Source organism: Ursus maritimus, unplaced genomic scaffold (assembly GCF_017311325.1).
Source record: "Ursus maritimus isolate PB19 unplaced genomic scaffold, ASM1731132v1 scaffold_22, whole genome shotgun sequence".
In the NCBI taxonomy this organism is placed as follows: Eukaryota; Metazoa; Chordata; class Mammalia; order Carnivora; family Ursidae; genus Ursus; species Ursus maritimus.
The window spans coordinates 21,170,739-21,189,286 of record NW_024424675.1 but is presented as its reverse complement, the minus strand read 5'-3'; the positions used below and the strand labels follow the sequence as shown (position 1 = coordinate 21,189,286).

General features: G+C 51.7%; 1 long non-coding RNA gene across 1 annotated transcript in view; it reads left to right on the top strand.

Moving 5' to 3' along the window:
* Positions 1–8,227: 8,227 nt before the first annotated feature.
* LOC103674362 overlaps positions 8,228–18,548 on the top strand; it is a 29,932-nt gene continuing 19,611 nt past the window's right edge. Inside the window, exon 1 of the long non-coding RNA XR_571610.1 lies at positions 8,228–8,607. This is a non-coding gene — a long non-coding RNA (uncharacterized LOC103674362). The remainder of the gene's footprint in view (positions 8,608–18,548) is intronic.

The window sequence follows — 18,548 nt, the reverse complement described above, 5'->3', positions numbered from 1 at the left end:
CCCTCTTCCTTGCAGCCCCGGGACAGGCCCAGCCTTTGGCAGGCATGTGGCTGAGGGTAACAAAAGAGTTGCTGAGAGAGGGGGCCTGGGAACACTTGTCTGGCATCGCCAGGGGGAGCAGGCTTGAAGGGAAAGGAGGGTGCCCCAGCTACACCCAAGGAGCCAGCCCTGTCTCCCCAGGGACTGGTAGTCCTGTCTCGCTTATCTTCCCCACCAGGGCAGTACACTCAGGCAGCCAGCCTCCTTCCCTCCACCAGGGAGAGGGGACCCTCAGGCTGCCTTGTGCATTAGCCCCCCAGCATTAGCCCTTCATGGGTGCCTTTCTCTCTTTCCATTCTCTCGCCACCCCTCACTCCAGCCCCGTTCTAGGGCCACAACTTTCAAAGTCCGGACTGGCGCGTGGCTATGGGATGGATCGACCCTGCGACTTTCCCTTTGTAGGGACCTAGCCCCTGCCCCGCCCGCCCGGCCCTCGGGAAGCCCGGGAGGCGCACACAGCCAGGGAAATCTCCTCCCGGGGTTCCCTGCCGCGCGCACCCCTCCTCGTGGCCCGAGTTGGGGAGGGCCCGAACTCCCCTCCCTCTCCCCCCCACCCCCCCGCCGGGTCCTACTCACCGTTGTCCCCGGGCGGCCCCCGGGCGCCAGGCAGCACGTAGGCGGTCTCCAAGGGGTGGTAGGTGGGGGCCGGCACCCCGCTGCACTGGAAGCCGTCCCCTTTGATCTTCTTTACCAGGAAGGAGCGCGGCATGGTGCGACTGGCGGGGGGCTCGGCGGGGGCACTTGCGTGGGGCCCCGGTGGGGGGAGGCGGCCAGCCGGGCGCGATTGGCTGTCTGCGCGGGGTTTCAGCACTGGACAGCTCCCAGCGGGCGGGCGGGCGGCAGCGCGGAGCCGGCACCGGTGGCGGCGGCCCCGGCTCTGGCTCGGGCTCCCGCTCGGGCTTGGCGGCGGCGGCGCGCAGACAGGCGATCGCTGGAGCTGTGCTCAGCACTCCGGCTGCCGGCTTTATATGGGACGCAGGCTGGAGGAGATCAGGTGGTCCCCTAGCAATGGAACTGTTCAGCGCTCTAATCCATCAAATGTCCCCCAGGACAATCGCTCCGCACACGTTCCCCTGAACCGGCAGCGGTGGGGGCAGACCAGGCGCAGGGAGCAGCGGGCAGGCAGGAGGGGAGAAAGTGAGGGCGAGAAAGGCGCAGAGATACAGAGAGACGGAGAAAGAGGAGTGGGGGGGGGGAGGGAGAGAGAGAGGATGAGAGAGAGGAGAGAGGAGATACGCAGAGAAAGACAGAAAGAGACATACAGAGAAAGACACACACACACACACACACACACACACACACACTGAAAGAGGTAGAAATAGAGACCGAGATAAGGACAAAAAGACACAAGAGAGAAACACACAGAGAAGGAAAACAGAGATGGAAAGAAGTAGCAACACACGCTCACACACCCAGGGGAGAGAAAGAGAGATCCAGAAACACAAAAAGAAAGCCACTCAGGGATGCAAAGAAAGGGAAAGAAAAGTGTAAGATAGAGGGAGAAACCGAGGGGAGAGGGCAGAGAGTGGTCCGAGCAGGCGAGGTTCAGGCTCATGGGGACACAGAGAAGGGGATGCAAAGAAAAGAGTGTGAGCTCGCCAGCCACGACCCTCCTGCCTCGAGTCCTCTCCCTTTCCCCCAATTTAGAAGTGGCCAGTGTGGACACTTAGCTTTAACTAGAGGAAGTCGTCACCCCCACCCTAGCTTGACTTCCCACTGAAGCCCCCTGTTGGGTTTGGGGTTCAACTTTCTTCTCCCAGAACTGGTGGGGGCAGCAAGTCCCCCATGCGGATGCCGGCCCCGCTGAGCCAGTCCTGTTCCGGTGCCTAGCTCAGGCAGGCGCTGCAAGAGGAAGTGAAAATCGTCCAGTAATTAATTTCCCTGCTGCCGGGGGGTGGTGGTTTTGACACATCCGAGGCTGTGTCTTTCCCTGAAGCGGGGAGCAGACAATAGAGACACGTGGACTGGGAAGGGAGAGGGGGGAAGGGAGGGGGAGCGGGGCTCCCGCTGGAACTCTTTGCAGGTCAGCTCCTTTGTCTCCAGGAGGATCTGAGCAAACCCCCCCCCACCACCACCATCCGACCAAAACCTGGGGGAGCTCCTATATCTTGGAGGACCGAGGAGCAGGAGAACTCAACCCCCTGCCCAGAGACTGCTTGGCAAAGTGCCATGGTGGTGGGCTGGCCTCAGCAAGTATGGGATGGCCAGTGCACAAGAGTCCCAGAACTGGACTCCAGGAATGCCANGATCTCATTGGTCGACAGCATTTTGTTTATGGGATGCCAGGCTGATGGAGTGGGGATGTGCTTTTGAGACTGGGTCATTCAATACCAGTTGGGATAGTAAGACCCAGAGAGGGTGTGGAGGTGCCTGAAGTCCCACAGTGAGTCAGCAGAAATTTCCAGAAACCCTTGTGTGACCTTTGGGCACCACTGAGTGAGGGGCTCACACAGTCCTTGAGGTATGATGTTGAATGTTGGAATAAAATTTGGGCCCTTGAGCTTGGCAAGGCCCTGCATGATCTTGGGGGTGGGGTGGGCATTGCCCATCTTCCCAGCTATATTGCCTCTTATTTTGCCCTCTGGGACTTTTTTTTTTTAACCTCAGTCACTGAGGGTTGAGATGATCATACCCCTTGACTCATGGCACACCCCTGTATTCCCGACTCCAGCCACACAAATGGCTTCTAGTTCTTCAGGCTTGGTGCTCACTGGTTTATCTATTGGCCTCCACAGTGTTTTCTCTCTTCAGACTGTTCCTCCGTCTACTTCATCCTAGCACACCCCTATTTGTCCTCAGGGCTTAGCTGAGGGATCACTTCACTTAGGAAGTATCCTGACTTCCTACATTGTGGAGTAGCCCAGCTTGCCCTTTAGCCCCTGACCTTCATGGGGACAGAGACTGTGTCCCATGTTTGGCTCAGTATACTCTTACAATGTGCAGGGGGACATCTTGGCTCCCCTACTTACTAGCTGTGGAACCATGGGCAAGTTATTCAACTGCTCTGTGCCTCACTTCCCCCCTTCATAAAATGGGAATGGTAACTTCTGTCAGCCCAGGGGCTCGGCAGCGCTACCAGAGTTGCTATATATAAAAGGCTTGGAATGATGCCCGGCATATAGTAGGTGCTCAATACATGTGGCTTCTATACGTACAGTTATGCCTGGAGTACCCCCACATATTTGTGGGGTTCCGTGGAATAAGCGGTGACAGTCCTAGTCCCTGCTGTCTTGGAGGTGACATTCAAGGGACCATGGCTGGATACTGAAGAAGGAAACGCTGATATCAACAATATCCTTTCAAATAGTTGTTCAGTGCTGTGAGGAACATAAAACTGGGTGAGGGGATGGAGAATGATGGTGCCTAGCTAGGGTGGCCAGCAAGGGTCTCCTGGAAGAGGTGACATCTGAGCTGAGACTTCTGCGAGGGGTGCTTAGTCCAGTGGGGTGGATAAGACACATGGGTGAGGGGCGCCTGGGTGGCTCAGTTAGTTAAGCATCTGCCTTCGGCCCAGTCATGATCCCAGAGTCCTGGGATTGAGCCCTGAATTGGGGCTCCCTGCTCAGTGGGGAGTCTGCTTCTTCCCCTCCCTCAGTCCCTCCCCCCTGTTCATGCTCTCTCCCTCTCTCTCATGCTCTGTCTCAAATTAATAACTAAAATCTTCAAAAAAAAAAAAAAAAAAAAGACGCCTGGGAGCCCATGAGGTCACCTCTGCCTGCCTGAAGGTTCTACCACCCCCATCGCCTACAAGGAGTCAGTGAAACTGAGCCCAGAGGGCTTCCCAAGACACAGAGAGTTCATGGTAGCTTAGGGACAGAGCTGGGGACTGGGCTGTCTGTCATCAGGGCTTCTCACTGGGTAGGATGGAGAGGTCATCCACCCCAGAAGTGACACATCCAAAGTCCTGCAGACCACCAGTGCCAAGTTGAGCATAAGACCCCAGGTCTCTGTCCTCCAGTTGGAAGGTGGCATGGGCACGTTTAGCAGATAAGAAGAAACCTTTGGCCCAGAAAGTGAGGTTCAAGAATACCTACTGGGTGGGGAGACCTGAAGCATGATGAAATACACAACGGCTGGCACAGCTTCATCACAGGGACACTAAGAAGGGCCTTCTGTCCCCTAAACCACGGCTAACACTGGCTTCCTGGTTCCAGGAAGTCCACATCACATCAAATCAGTAAAGAAGTTTAATCTCAGGGATGTTTGCTGCCGCAGCAGAGACTGGAATAAAACCCCAAACTGGAGACAATGGAGAGGGGGCTATGAAGAAGACACCGGCTTGATGGACTATTGTATAGTCATTAAAAATCATCGTACAAGGAAAGGGCTTGTGGAACTATGTTAAATGAAGGATGTAGAATCCAGAAATCTCTCCTGGCATGTTGGCAACTAGGAACCAAAATAAAAATAAACATGCCTAGGAAAGTGAAAGAAGGACTGGAGGCCTATGGGTTTTCTCCCCCCTTCTTCTCATGGTTTCTAAAATGACCATAAAATGTTTCGGTTCCACAAGCGCTTATCTCGAGCGCTTGCTAACTACTCCCTTCCTTCTAAAGAGAAGAACTGATATATTTTGTAAAACACGTCAGGATAGTCATTCTTCTGACTTTTGGGAAGACAGCACTGCTGGTGGCAAGTTTCCCCAGCGACAATAATAATTATTGTTCTATCAACAGCACCATTACTGAGCAGCTCTGCGTGCCTGGCACTGTTCTAAACACTTACCCTCCACAGATGCTGGCCTCACCAGGGGCTTTAGCTGGAGGGATTCAGAGTCAGCCTGTTTTCAGTTCAAATCCGTGTTCTGCCACTTCCCAGCTGTGTGGTTCTCGGTGCCTGTTTCCTCATCTGTAAAATGGGGGCATTAATTGGGCCTGTCTCACAAGGGTGCCGTGATGATTAAATGATAACGTACCCATAAAGTGTTTCGAGCAGTGCCTGGAGCACAGTAACTTGACTTGATAATTGTTCACTATTTTAATTTACACATCTTCACTCGTCTAAGCCTCACCACGGCCTCACGGGAGAAGATTCTGTTATGCCCCATTCTACAAACGGGGCTGAAATGACTGGTTCAAGACCACAAGGTCACCGTGTGGAGGAGCTGGGAAGGGTCGCAGATCCATGTGGCCCACTGCCTGCCTCCCCAGGAGCCCTAGGCTTGATATAACGCTAGTGGGGACGGCAGGCTCGGCCCTCCTGCCCTCCTTAGCCTGCTCTGGTTTCCCACACATTTCAGGCTTGCTCTGCGCGTCAGGAAGGAGGGTAGCTGCTAGTGTCTGGGTGTGGGTCTCAGTGCTGTGTTGGTCCAGGTGGCTGGCAGAATTGCCCCGTGCCTGCCCCTCAGTCTGCACCTCTGTAGACGGAACGAGGCACCATATTTGCAGGGCTCACTGCCTGTAGTTAGGAAGGAGCAGTGCTCTGAGAGTCGGGAGCCCGATTCTAGCCCCGGCTCCGCTCCCTCTGCTCCCTATTCTGAGCTCCAGCTTTCTCGTCTGTCAAATGGGCATGGGACAAGATGGTCCCTGAGCTGCTGTCCAGAGCTGATAATGGAATTCTGTATGAATTCCAAGGAGGAGAGCGGCCACAAATGCATCCACTCCACGCTGATGGGGCTCTTTTCTCTGGTAAGCTTCACTTATGCTGCCCTGCTTCTCCAGCGTGGTTTAGCCAGGCCCTCGTCCTCTGGGGCCAGAGAGGAGAAGGTAGGAGAAGGGTGAAGCTCTGTACACCAAGACTTATAAAGGCGATCTTGCCTAAGGGCACCTGGTGGGTCCCCCAGAATTGGATAGGTGTGGGGTTTTCTCTCGGGCCACTTGGGTTCCCTGGGAAGCAGGTGTGAACATGGCGGTGAAAGGACAGAATTTTATGGGAGATACAACCTGTGGAGAGAAGAGGGGTGTGGTGCCTTGAGCCGGGGTGAAGGGAGAGAAGGGAGAAAGGAAGATGGTGGAGCCGGAGCGTCAGGCAGGGGCGCAGGTCCGGGGCAGTCTGGCAGCCAGCAGGCAATTCCGGTGCGAAGATTTTCTGCAGGGGAGCCCCGCACTGGGCAGAACGGCCAGGCCCCGGCTCCCCGCTCTTAGTGACTGCGGTCCAGAGGAGGGCCGAGTGGCTGGCACATGTTTTTCTTTACTTTATTCATTTAATAGACGCTTACAGCTCGGGGCCTGTGCCAGGTGCTGATCTGTACTCTTGCCAAGTACTACCTAGTCCTCGCACTTGCCTTTTCAGGCCGACGAGACTGTGAGCCCCATTTTACAGAGGAGGAAACGGAGCCCAGAGGGTCTCAGTAACTTGCTGGAGGAATTGCAGCCAGCACGGTCTGCCCCACGGCCTCCTCTCCCCCTGCGAAGGAAGGCCCTGGCAGCCTTCCATTTTCATTCCTCATCGGCTCAGGGGCTCAGAGCCGCAGCAGACTCCAGGAAGGGGCCAACTGGAGGGGTCAGGAGTGCGGCCGGGTCACAGACCCTCCTGAAGCTTTTCTACCCTCTTCCCTCAAAGCGTCCCACCTCAAGGCCTGTGCAGGCCCGTTCCTGCTGCCTAGAGCCCTCTTTCCTCCCTCCTGGCTAGTCACCCTTTCTCCTATCACCCCTCCCCCCCGCCCTTCCGCTTGACCCTAGGATCTAGCCCAGGACAGACATGATATGTGGCGGGAAGGGGCACGTTTTGGAGTCTCAGATGATCATAATGCTAGCTGGCATTCACTGAGCACTTATTATGTGCCGGGAACCAAATCCAGCCCTTGGCAGGGATTACCTCATTTCACCATCACCACAACCTGCCAGGTGGGGCCCTACTGATATCCCCATTTTACAGAAGGGGAAACCAAGGCTCAGAGGAGGCAAGATGCTTGCCCAAGGAGACCCAGCTAGGTGTCAGGATTCAAACCAGGCTGATCTGGCTGCAAAGCCCTGATTTTAAACCATAGAGCCCTTCTCCCTAAGAGGGCCAAAGGTGCCAATGCTGGGGTAGGTAGGGAAGGGCCCTCTACAACGGGGTTCTCCTTCCTCCTCTCCCTGCCAGGGTGAATGCTCCCGAAATGGGAGTCAGATCTGCTCCATTTGCCACACCCCATCACCTACAGAGTGCAGGGCAAATAAAAGTGCTCAATGAATATATCTCTTGAATGAATGAATAAACTATTGTGTGAAAAACTCCCTGTGACCCCACTCACCTTAGTCTCTTCGCCCTGAGTTTGAGTTGATTTGTCAACTCTCAATATTTCCTTTTGCCTTTCCGGATAATCGAGTCCCTATCCTATCACAGGCCTTGCAATTCTCTCATTCTGGTGTCTTTCCTTTGAAGTTGCGGATGTTCCTGAATATGCTGACCTCTGTCCCTGACAAGGTCACACCTTAAGTGGCTCTGTGAAACCTCTAGAAAGGGGGTGGAGTGGCTAAGAGACCCCTATACCCAAGCCCCACATTCAAGCAAGTGAGGTGGTTCAGAGTTTGGGCCCAGGTCACCCTGAGCCAAGTTTTAATCCCAGCTCTGCCCCGTCAAGCTGTGTTACTTTGGGCAAGTCACTTTGCCTCTCTGTGCCTCTATTTCACCTCTGCAAACTGAGGCCAATGATAACACCTATTAAATAGGGTTGTATGAGGCCTGGAGCATGACAGGAAGCTCTACTTGAGTAGGCTTTGGGATAACAGCATGATCCCTTCACCACCCCTATTTAAAAGTTGGAAAAAACTGAAGCAGGGGACAGGGAAGTTCCTTTTCCGGGACTTTCAGGCTCCTGCCAACCAGCTCAAGGCTGCCTCCCTCACCCTACGGTGGCCTCTTGTGCCTCCCTCTCTTCCCCACCAGCCGAGCCCAGAACCATCCGTGGCAGATGCTGAGGCTGCTGTTGGATCTGCCGAGTTGGCATTTCCAGGCTCCCAGGGCTCCTGGCACAGAGGAATCGACCATTCTCAGCACCCCCGGGTCTGCCTTCCTGCTCCCTGCCTCTGCTCATACACCAGCTGGGATCCATCAGCTTCTGGAGAAAGCCAGGAGGTGGCCCAGGTGCGCAGAGGTCAGGGGCTTTCAATATTGACCGGTGCCTGACCCCAGACTTGGTGGGGGACAGACTCGTAAGGATTCGGAACATCCACATGCCCCTAGTGCACACCTTCCCAGCCTCCCTCCATCTCGCCCCAGCTGCAGGAGGGCTGGGGAGCAGAGTGGTTAAAAGCTTGGATGGCCTGGGGTCAAATCACATGGCTGCTACTTACTGGCAAGTTAACCGAATGACTCACCTATCTTCTTTGTACCTCAGTTTCTTTGGCTGTCAAATGGAGATGTTGATACCGGGGGGACCTGCCTCACAGAGCAGGTGGGAAATGAGTGAGGTGTTTACGATGCCAGTTTGTACAGAGTTGGTGCTCAGTCATGTCAGCCCTTGTTAATTCCAGGTCCGTTCTCTTCCAGCCCCAAGGAGCATCTTCTCTCAGACTCCGTGGCTCTATCAGCCGAGGCCCTGCAGTGAAGTCCTGCTCACCTGGTGCACGGTACGGACCTGCCTGGAACGTCCGCTTGGCTGCAATAGCACGTGAGCTTATGGAACCCTCACAGCCACTTTTGGAGGTACACCGTATGTTCAGGGCCATTTTATAAAGGAGGACACTGGGCACAGAGAGGTTAAGAAATTGCCTGAGGGCTCACAGCTAGTAAGTCTGCAGAGGCTTACTGAGCACCTGCTATGTGCCTGGCACTGTGCTAAGGGCTGGGGACGTAGCAGCGAACAAGACACACCTGCTTTCATGCAGCTCGCATCCTATTATAAACAAGGGGGCAGATACGCCAGCTTCCTGTCCACAAAACACTAAGAAGACAAGTGACGTGGGGCAAAGACAGAATGGGGTGGGGGCTGTTTTAGGAGGGCTGGTCACAGAAAACCTCTCTGAAGAAATGCCTTTCGTGTAGAGTCCAGAATGCAGCAGGAGCTTGCTCGGGACACAGGGAACCCATTCTAGCCATGCTGTGGCAGGTTCAGTCTGGAATCTGAGAGATCCCAGGGCTGGTGGCACTAGAGCTCAGTTGTCTTGGTCACCTTCAAAGTGGGTAATGATCTCCTCCTAACCCAGCTGGCCCACCTCGGTGGAGCAGTGCAAAGAATGGTGCAAAGTGTAAATGACTTAAATTCTCCAAGCGTCACCTTTCTCATCTGTAAAAAAGGCATTGATAAACACAGCCCATGCCTACCAGAGAGCTGAGATGATTAACAGGGTCCGTAGGAAGTCCTGAGCCAGAGCTGGGCCCCAGAAGCACGTGATCCTTGCTGTCTGGAGTGGACAGGTGACCTTCCTTTCAGCCGCCCAGCACCTTCCAGCACCCTGCCTTATGAGCCCCCTCCTTCCACTAGTGAGGTTCCTACTGGACTTGCTCACTTCCTCTGCAGCCAGGGGCAAGCATGTGGGCCAGGCCAGCCCCTTGCTGTTCTGGCTGGAGTGTGGCAGCCTCTACATTGAGTGTCCAAAAGCAGCAGGAGCAAAGGTCTGAGTGTCAGCTTCCGATGTCAGAGTCAGCAGGTGAGCTCTGGCCTCAAGGTCGCCTTCCACCTTCTGCGCCCCCTCCCGCCCACTACTGTTGTTAGCAGTGAAGTCTCCCTCAGACCAGGGCTTTGATCCAATTTGGGGCTTTTTTTTTTTTTTTTAAGATTTTTATTTATTTATTTGAGAGTGAGTGAGGGAGAGAGAGAGCACACGAGGTTGGGGGAGGAGCAGAGGGAGAGGGAGAAGCAGACTCCCTGCTCACGGGGCTCCATCCTGGGACTCCAGGATCTCGACCTGAGCTGAAGGCAGATGCTTAACTGACCGAGCCACCCAGACACCCTGGGGGTGTTTTTGTTTGTTTGTTTGTTTGTTTGTTTTCCTTGTTCTGAAGCCTTCAGTCCTGGTTTCTGACCCTCTTGGGAGATTGTTCAAGCATGTTTGCTGCCATGGATCCTGCATGACTCAGCAGCCCATCACTGTCTGGAAACTCCAGTAGTAAAGTTTTTCTCAGGTTGAGTGAAATCCCACAGACTCCATCCTTCCGGCCTGGGATGGCCCCTCGGGGATATGCAGACACTCAGTTCTTGCCACTGTCCTCACTCTAAGGGCGGGGGTCTGGGGTTGTTCCCATTTGTGTTCCCAGCTCCTAGCACAATGTGGCTCAGAGAGAAGTCTCAGTACACGTTCATGACATGAACCACTACGTGGCTGCCATCAAGCCCCCTCCCTGAGTGGTTGCTAACCCTCCTGTCACTACCCCTTCTCCCTCCGTCTCCTGCTCCCAAGAGCACTGCCCCCCGCCCCCCAAGGAATGACCGGTTGATGACAGCTCAAGTGGCCACTTTGGTTGGTAGCAGTTATCTGGAGTCTGGTGTTGCAATAGATTCTGGAACTGAGCTTGGCTTTAGTGGGAAAGACTGATGAAATTGATTAAGGATGTCTGCCAGGATGCAGGAGGGGAAGTGCTAGCATGCGCCTGACATACTTGTCATTCTCTGTCACGGTTGCTCCTAACCTGGGCTCCATAGAAAGAATTCAGGAGCTTGGATAGGAATTCTGAATTCTGTCATGAGCTTGGATAGGAGAAGTATTACGTCTTTAATTCCACCAGCCTTTATCTGAAACTTACCATTCCTTCAGGGATGAATGCAGTGGTATTAGCAGGACCAGTGACTCTGTCACTAATAGAAACCATAGATATTTTCTTATCACCCTACAGATGTTCCAGATATCTTGAAATATCATTTACACTCATCATGGCTTGGAAATTACAATAGTTATTTGCTAGATCTTGTGTTATAATGTGTAATAAAGAAATACATAAATTACTGTAATGCAAACTTATTTTTCATATTTTGATAACTGTTTCAATGTAATTGGTTTCCTTTGTAATACTATGTGTTTTATTTTATTAATTTAAAGACATTATTCCGAGAAAGGGTCCATAGAATTTACCAGGTATCAAAGGGTTCCAGGAACACTGGCCACTCAGGTTTTGGGAACTCCCTCCCTGCCACCTTCCCAGGTTCCCTCCCTTATCCTGGATCTGGGAGGGAAGCTGGAGGAGGAGGTGAAGTCCTGCAGACAGGAGAAGTCTACCACACAGCCAGCTCCTGTGCCAGGCTCCCCGGGGTGATGTAGGACGCGGTGAATCGGCCGCAGCTTCTAAACTGATGGAGAAGAGGTTGGGCAGGTTCCTTCTGGGCCAAGCCTGGACTAGCTCATGCCAGAGGGGAGAAGCTGGTATTTTCCAAGGTGATCTGAGGGAAGGAGTCTGAGCGAAGGACATTTCAGCCCCAGAGAGGTCCTGGCTCACCCATCCTGATGCGCTCAGAGGCCCTGGACAGCAGGAGCCTGTGGCGTTGGAAGGAGGAGGCCACACCACAGGGCCAGGGGCCCAGCCCCTTTGTTCAGCATGTGCAGCTCACCATTCGTCACCTCATTCATTCACTTATTCCTTCACTCGCTCATTCACTCAATCACTCACTCATGTTTACGTAGTGCCTAGTAGTTGGCCCAGTCATGTGTCAGGACCTGAGCTGGGCACTAGATAAAAAGATGGAGAAGACTCAGTCTTTCCGTCCAAGACACAAGCAAAAAGACAATGACAATGTCATGGCTTGATGCTTCGACGGGAGAAGTCCATGAGGTCCCTAACCTAGCCCAGAGGAATCAGGGAAGGCTCTCCAGAGGAGGTGACCTTTCAAGAAAGTAGGAATTAAGGAGGCCCTTGGGTGCTCAGGAAGAGTGTTCGGGAAGCAGGAGGGGTAGCATGTGCAAAGGAGCTGGGGGAGAAGGAGGACACGGGGGACCTACAGAGTATTCACGGCTGGGGGTGGAGGTGGTGAGGCATGGCTGGAGGGGTCACATCCCATAGGAAGCTTGGAAGCGGGGCTTGGACAGTTTCCTGGCTGTGGTGAGGAAGGGGTGTGGGCCCCTGCTGTCTCATCTGTCAGAGGCACTGAGCTGTGTCTTCAGTGGCCTGGGGAAGTTCAAGGTCACCGTCTGGGGTGGGGGAGGTGGAGACCATCTCACCAGGGCTGGCAAAGGCCAACTGGGAAGCTGGGGCCAATGCCTGCCCCTCACGGCAGCAGCCACGAAGTCCTTCTGCTCTGAAGGCCTGAGTGGGCCCTGTTCCTTTATTTATGGGCTGTGTGAGCAATTTGCTCCTTGCTGGCCGGCTGGCTGGGTGTGTGATGCGGGGATTACTCACGCCCCAGTTGTGGTCCGGCCTCTGCAGGCTGCGGGGTAATGAGTGAGGTAATTAAGTGTAAAAGACAGGAGCGAACAGGGGAGGGCTGAGGGGGGCGAGCAGTCACTGGCTCTTTTCAGGAGCAGAGGAGTGAGATAATGTAGGATAATAGCCCAGCCAGGCCCTGCCCAGGCAGCCCGGCCTGTGCTGAGGGTGCCCCCCAAATGGCCAAGACAATTCAGCCTTTTCAGGGAAAATGGGGGGGCTCAGGCAGGGCTGGCTCCCAGGGACAGCTGTATGGAAATGACAGCTCCTCTCCTCGGTCCTGTCCTGTGTTGGCTGAGGGTAGGGAGCAGACGCCTTTGACTGGGGATGAGGCTGAGAAGAAGTAGATAGGTCCAGGGAAGCACGTGAGGCAAGACGAGGCATTCATGTGGGACTGGGCGACTGAGCTATGTGTGGGGAGAGAAGAGACATACTGAGAGCCATCAGGAAGGTTGTTAGTGGCTCCAGAGTCTGGCTCACTGGGAAGGAACTGTGGCTTGGCTGTTGACTAGCTGTGTGACATCAGCTTAGCCGTGCTCCCTCTCTGGGCCTCTGAACTCTCATCTGTAAAGTGGGGCTGTCAGAGCTGTCCCTCCATCACAGGGAAGTTTGGAGGATGGGCACAAGGATGCCACACGGCGAGTGCTCCACACATTCTAGAGACAGCTGCAGAATCCGAGGGCATTGGTCATTCATTCATTTATTGAACACATATTTCTTGGGTGCCTACCGTATTCGAGTGCCTCCTGGTGCTGGGAAAACAGCTGTGACCGGAACAGAGTCCCTTTCCTCTTCTAAGAGGGGAGACAGACCTTAAAGCGCTAAACATAAACATGTAAGATCACATCAATGATCCCACTCTTGGACATTTATTTTACAGATGTGTTTAGACACATGTGAAATGAATGCATTCAAGTTTACTTACTACAGTCTTGTTTGGCCTAACCAAATCTTAGATGTGGTCCAAAGGTCTGTTATTGGCGAACTGATTCAATAAATGGAGTGGCCAGAAGAATATTACACAGCCACAAAAAGGATGAGACCGCTCGTTATGTGTGAATACAGAAAGCTCTCCAAGAAGTTTTTTTTTTTTAAATTTTATTTGTTTATTTGACAGAGAGAAAGACAGCCAGTGAGAGAGGGAACACAAGCAGGGGGAGTGGGAGAGGGAGAAGCAGGGTCCCAGCGGAGCAGGGAGCCCAACGCAGGGCTCGATCCCAGGACCCCGGGATCACTCCCTGAGCTGAAGGCAGACACTTAATGACTGAGCCACCCAGGCACCCCTCCAAGAAGTATTGACAAGGAAAAGGAAGACGAGGAATATCTTGTGCAAAAGAGGAGAACTGAAAAATAGCTTTATATTAGCCTGTATATATAACACACCAATAACACTTGGGTCCTATGGAAAGAAGTAAGATTGGAATGAGAGCCAGGGCAGGCAGGGAGACTCTTCGTTATATACTTTTCTCTGGTTTTTATTTTATACCAAGTGAATGTATTACTAGTTCAAAACAAATTCAGCTTCCTCTTACCCCCTTCCTCCTTCCATGTCCCAGTATTTGTTGGAGGTGAAGGGTTGGGGGTGGGGCCAAGCAGGGAAGGCAGCTGAGTGAGGCCATGGCTCCGTGGGATGGGGGACTGAACACATAAGTAATATATTGAGAAAACGAGAGCTCGGTTTCTCACTGTCGGAGAAGGGAATTACAAACATGGAAACAGCAAAGGCTATGGGGACCCCTATGGCGCTGGAATGACGTTCGAGGGATCAGGGTAAACTCATGGCTTTGGACACATATAGACCGATCAGCAGAGGGTCACATGTGTGCATGTGTGCGTGGGGGGCATCCTGCAGTCCGTGTATTTCCCAGCTCTGTCTGCAAAGAGAGCCCAGGAGCACTCACACCCCATGTAGCAAGGAGCGCTCCCAGCACCCAGATCTTGGTGTGTTAGGATGGCATTCTCCACTGCAAGAAACCAGGGCTCCCTGGAAAGAAGGCTGATTTGAGGGCTGGGGCCTGGAAGGTAGACAGTGACCCCGAAACATCTCCTGGTGCTAGAAAGTGAGTAGAAGGGCTCAAGTAATGCTGGGAACATGTCAGAAGAGCATAGGAGCGGCTGGCCAAATCTAGGACAATTTGAGCATCATAATAAATAATGACAATAGCAGATAATAACCCATTGACTAAAAACAGGCCTCTGTGGCTCTCCACGGATACCATCTACATACATACATACATACATACATACACACGCGTGAAGAGCTCTTTCTCACAGTAGAAAGTCTAATAACAAATGCAGAAGGAAGGATGGAAATATTAGGGTATAATTGACTCTGGCAGAATCATTGCTGGGTGCGAAAATGAAAACTCCGGGAAAATTTGTTGGGAATCAGGTATTTACATCGTCTTCAAATATCTCCGCACAAGATAATGTATTCATTACAGAGAGAAGGAGAGGAACTTTCTGGTGAGAAACAGGGCAGAGAGTATCTTAATCAGGGATCAAAGCGCCATGGCCTGTGAAGGGACAAACTAGCGTATGCCTCCAGGTGAGACGCAGAGAGGAGCCCCCGTCACTTCGGCGGTGTTCCTGTCAAAGATACGAAGCCTAAATATGACCAGGAGAAGCGTTGGATAAACTGCAACTCAGGAACCTTCTAGGAGATAACTGGCCTGCAGTCTTGGTGAGTGTGATAATGGCAGGGAAAGGGAAACTGAGGGACTGTTCTAGATGAAAGGAGGCGGAAGAGATAAGACGACTAAATACAGTGAGTATTTCTGGATGAATCTTCAGCTTTTTGTAAAAGATGTTATTACTGGGACAATTGATAGTATTTGACTGGGATCTGAAGATCCCACGGTAGTAATGTGTCGGTGTCAGTGTCCCGATCTTGACGATTTTGCTGTGCGTGTGCAGGACGATGCCTTTGTCTGTAGGAACTACAGACTAAAAGTATTTGGGGGCAGTGGTGGAATCGGGTCAACAGCTTACTCTCAGACAGTTCAGGAAAAAAAAAATCTCTCTATACAAAGACAGAATGATAAAGCAAACGCGTTTAAATGTCACTATTTGGGGGGCTCCTGGGTGGCTCAGTCGGTTAAGCATCTGACTCTTGATTTCGGCTCAGGTCATGATCTCAAGGTCGTGAGATCAAGCCCTGCGTTGGGTTCTGTGCTGGGCGTGGAGCCTGCTTAAGATTCTCTGTCTCCCTCCCCACTAACCCCTCGCTCTCCCTCTCTAATAAAAGAAAAACAAAAAAGTCAACATTTGGGGGTTCTGGATGAAGGATATGCAGGAATTCTTTGTACAATGTTTGCGACTGTTCTATAAGTTTTAAATTATTTCAAATTAAAAAGTTAAAAAAAACTTATTCAGATGACACTGAAGCCATATAATGTCAGGTAGTGATAAGTGACATGCAGAAAAATAAAGCAGGAGGGAGGAATAGCGAATGAGGGGACAGTTCTTCTCTAGATGGTGTGATCAGGCCAGACTGTCGGGGAGGGGATGTTTGAACAGAGACCTGGGGGAAGGGAGGGATTGAGCCCTGTGGAGATTTGTGGGGAGAGCCTTCCAGACTGAGGGACCCATCGGACAGAAGGCCAGAGTGGAACCAGCCTGGTGTGTGTATTAATTTCTATTATCCTGTAACAAATTACCATAAACTTCGTGGCTGAAATCAATACCAGTCTAGCTCACAGTTCTGTAAGTCACTGGTCTGACTACCTGTGCTGTGTATCATGACCTGATCACGGGAGTAAATGCCGTCACGACCACAGTCCAAGGCACTCTGCTGGACTAGACACCTGCAGGGGGTGGGGAGGAGAGCTGGAAATCTTGGGGGACATCTTGGAATTCTACTGACCACAATGGGGGGTTTGAAGAACAAGGAATCAGTGTGGCTGGAGAAGAGTGAGCAAGGGGGTGACAGGTAGGACAGAGCAGAATAGCTTAGGTGGAGAGACACGTATACACCATGTGGCCCGATGAGAAACTGAGGTCTAGAAAGTGACCTTGTGCATTTTGGCTTCTGTGTAAGGGGACAGTCATGCCAATTCCCCTAGGACTCACTCAACCTAAAGAGCAACCCCAGGGTAGAACCCGATAGATGATATAAGTCAAAGGAGTGTGTAGCTACAGGTAGCCCTTGGGGAACCGTGGGCTGCTGGGCGTGGGTGATGAGTGGATCTACTCTGTACATTTTGCCCAGCAGGCACAATGCAAGAAGCCACAGGCTCTTCAAGGGTCCATGGAAAAGTCTGAAACTAAAAAAACGTGGCTGGAAAATTTTTTTAAAAGGAAAAAAAAACTTCACTGAAGTGCGAGCAATTGATTTAATCGTCCAGAAGTACCATTACGTCACCTGATGATCGGTAACTAATTCAACTCTCGTAATTGGTACATATGTGTTGTATTTCCTGTGACTGCAACTTGTTTCCATTTTTTACTCTATTTGTTTTCTGTAGGATCACGTGCAATGTACAAAATAAAAATGTACAAAAGGGGATGCAGTGAAGCCTCTCCCCACACTTGACCCCAACCACCCCTTCCCCTCCCCCAAGGCCAAGTTGCTGTTCTCAGAAGCATTTTATGCACATACACGTGATCAAGTACAGACGCACCTTACTTCCCCCTTTTCACAACGGTAGCTGCTCTGCCTGCTTTCTTCCCCTTGGCGATGTATCTTGGATGCTTCCGATGGGCTCCTATGGAGCTGCCCGTTCTTTGTACTGCAGCAGAAGAAGTCTATTATTTGGATGAATTGTCACCCTGCCACCTGTTTTCCTAACACCCTGAGAGCTCTTGGCCTCTCCCTGGTCCCCAGGACAGTCACTATATTCTAGCTCATCCTGCTGCTTCCACTCAGCTGGTGAGCATGGGATCTGGCTTGCACAGTGACTGGCCAACAGGGCTGGGTCACAGCGCCGAGCAGTGTGGGAGAGTTAAAGCCCCAGCCCTAGGGCAAGCATGTTGACCACAGAAAGTCCGAAGACAGGGCAGAAGGAAGAAGAATTTATCAGGCGCCCAAGGGCAGGGGGCGGAGGGGAAGGGCTTAGTCCGGCCAGTTTGAGCCTTGTTACCCACATCCCCTGTGCACACACACAGGTTTCTCTAGAACGTCACCAGGAATGGGATTACTGAGCTGCAGAGTAAGTGCAAAATAATGCTAAGCTGTTCTTCAAACTGCGTGTACAAATTGACCCCCTGTCACCAGTGCCAGGGAATCCTCATTCCCCAGAAGTGATCGAATTTGGATTTGTCCCACTTTGTAAGTTTTGCCAATCTCGTGGACACAAAACGAACTCTTTGTCAGGATTTCGCTGGTTACTAAGACGTTGAATATCTTTGTGTTTATTGGCTGTTATGTTTTCTATTCTTTATATCTGTTCAAATCTTTAGCCTGTTTTTCTTTTTGATTGTCTTTGTCTTACTGATTTGTAGGAGCTCTTTATATATTTTGGATACTAATCTTTGTCCATCAGACTGTTACAGACTTTTCCCAGCTTGTGGCTTATTGTTTCACTTTTTTTATTGTGAATTTTGAACAGAGTATTCATCCTAACGCAGATGAATGTATTAATATTTGCCTTTATGGTTTGGACTTTTTGTTTCTTGTTTAAGAAATCCTCTCCAGGGGCGCCTGGGTGGCGCAGTCGTTAAGCGTCTGCCTTCGGCTCAGGGCGTGATCCCGGCGTTATGGGACCGAGCCCCACATCAGGCTCCTCTGCTATGAGCCTGCTTCTTCCTCTCCCACTCCCCCTGCTTGTGTTCCCTCTCTCGCTGGCTGTCTCTATCTCTGTCGAATAAATAAATAAAATCTTTAAAAAAAAAAAAAATCCTCTCCAGCCCGAATCCGTCCCAATCTTTCTACAATGCATATGTATATATATTTAAAAAGGGACATACTGTGCATTCTATTTTGTAGCTATTTTTCTACTTAATAATATAGCATGAACATTTGTACAGCATCATCGGTAAATGGTTGCGTAGTTTCCCATCACATGGACCATCCTATCTATTTACTGAATCCCCTATTGATGAACATTCACTTTGTTTGCCACTTTTCGCCCTTATCCACAATGCTGCCAAGAGCATCCTGCAGTTGTGGTCCACATTCACGACGATTTCTTCTAGATAAAGTCCTAGGATAGAAATTGCCCGTCCAGTTACAGGATACACTTTATCAAATTTGCCAGAAGTCTCACTTTTGATTCCTTTCCCGAAAACGAGATGCCACTGTGTTAAACTGCCCATCCCAAGAGTGTAAAATCAGCAAAGTAGGGGAACGGATGGCA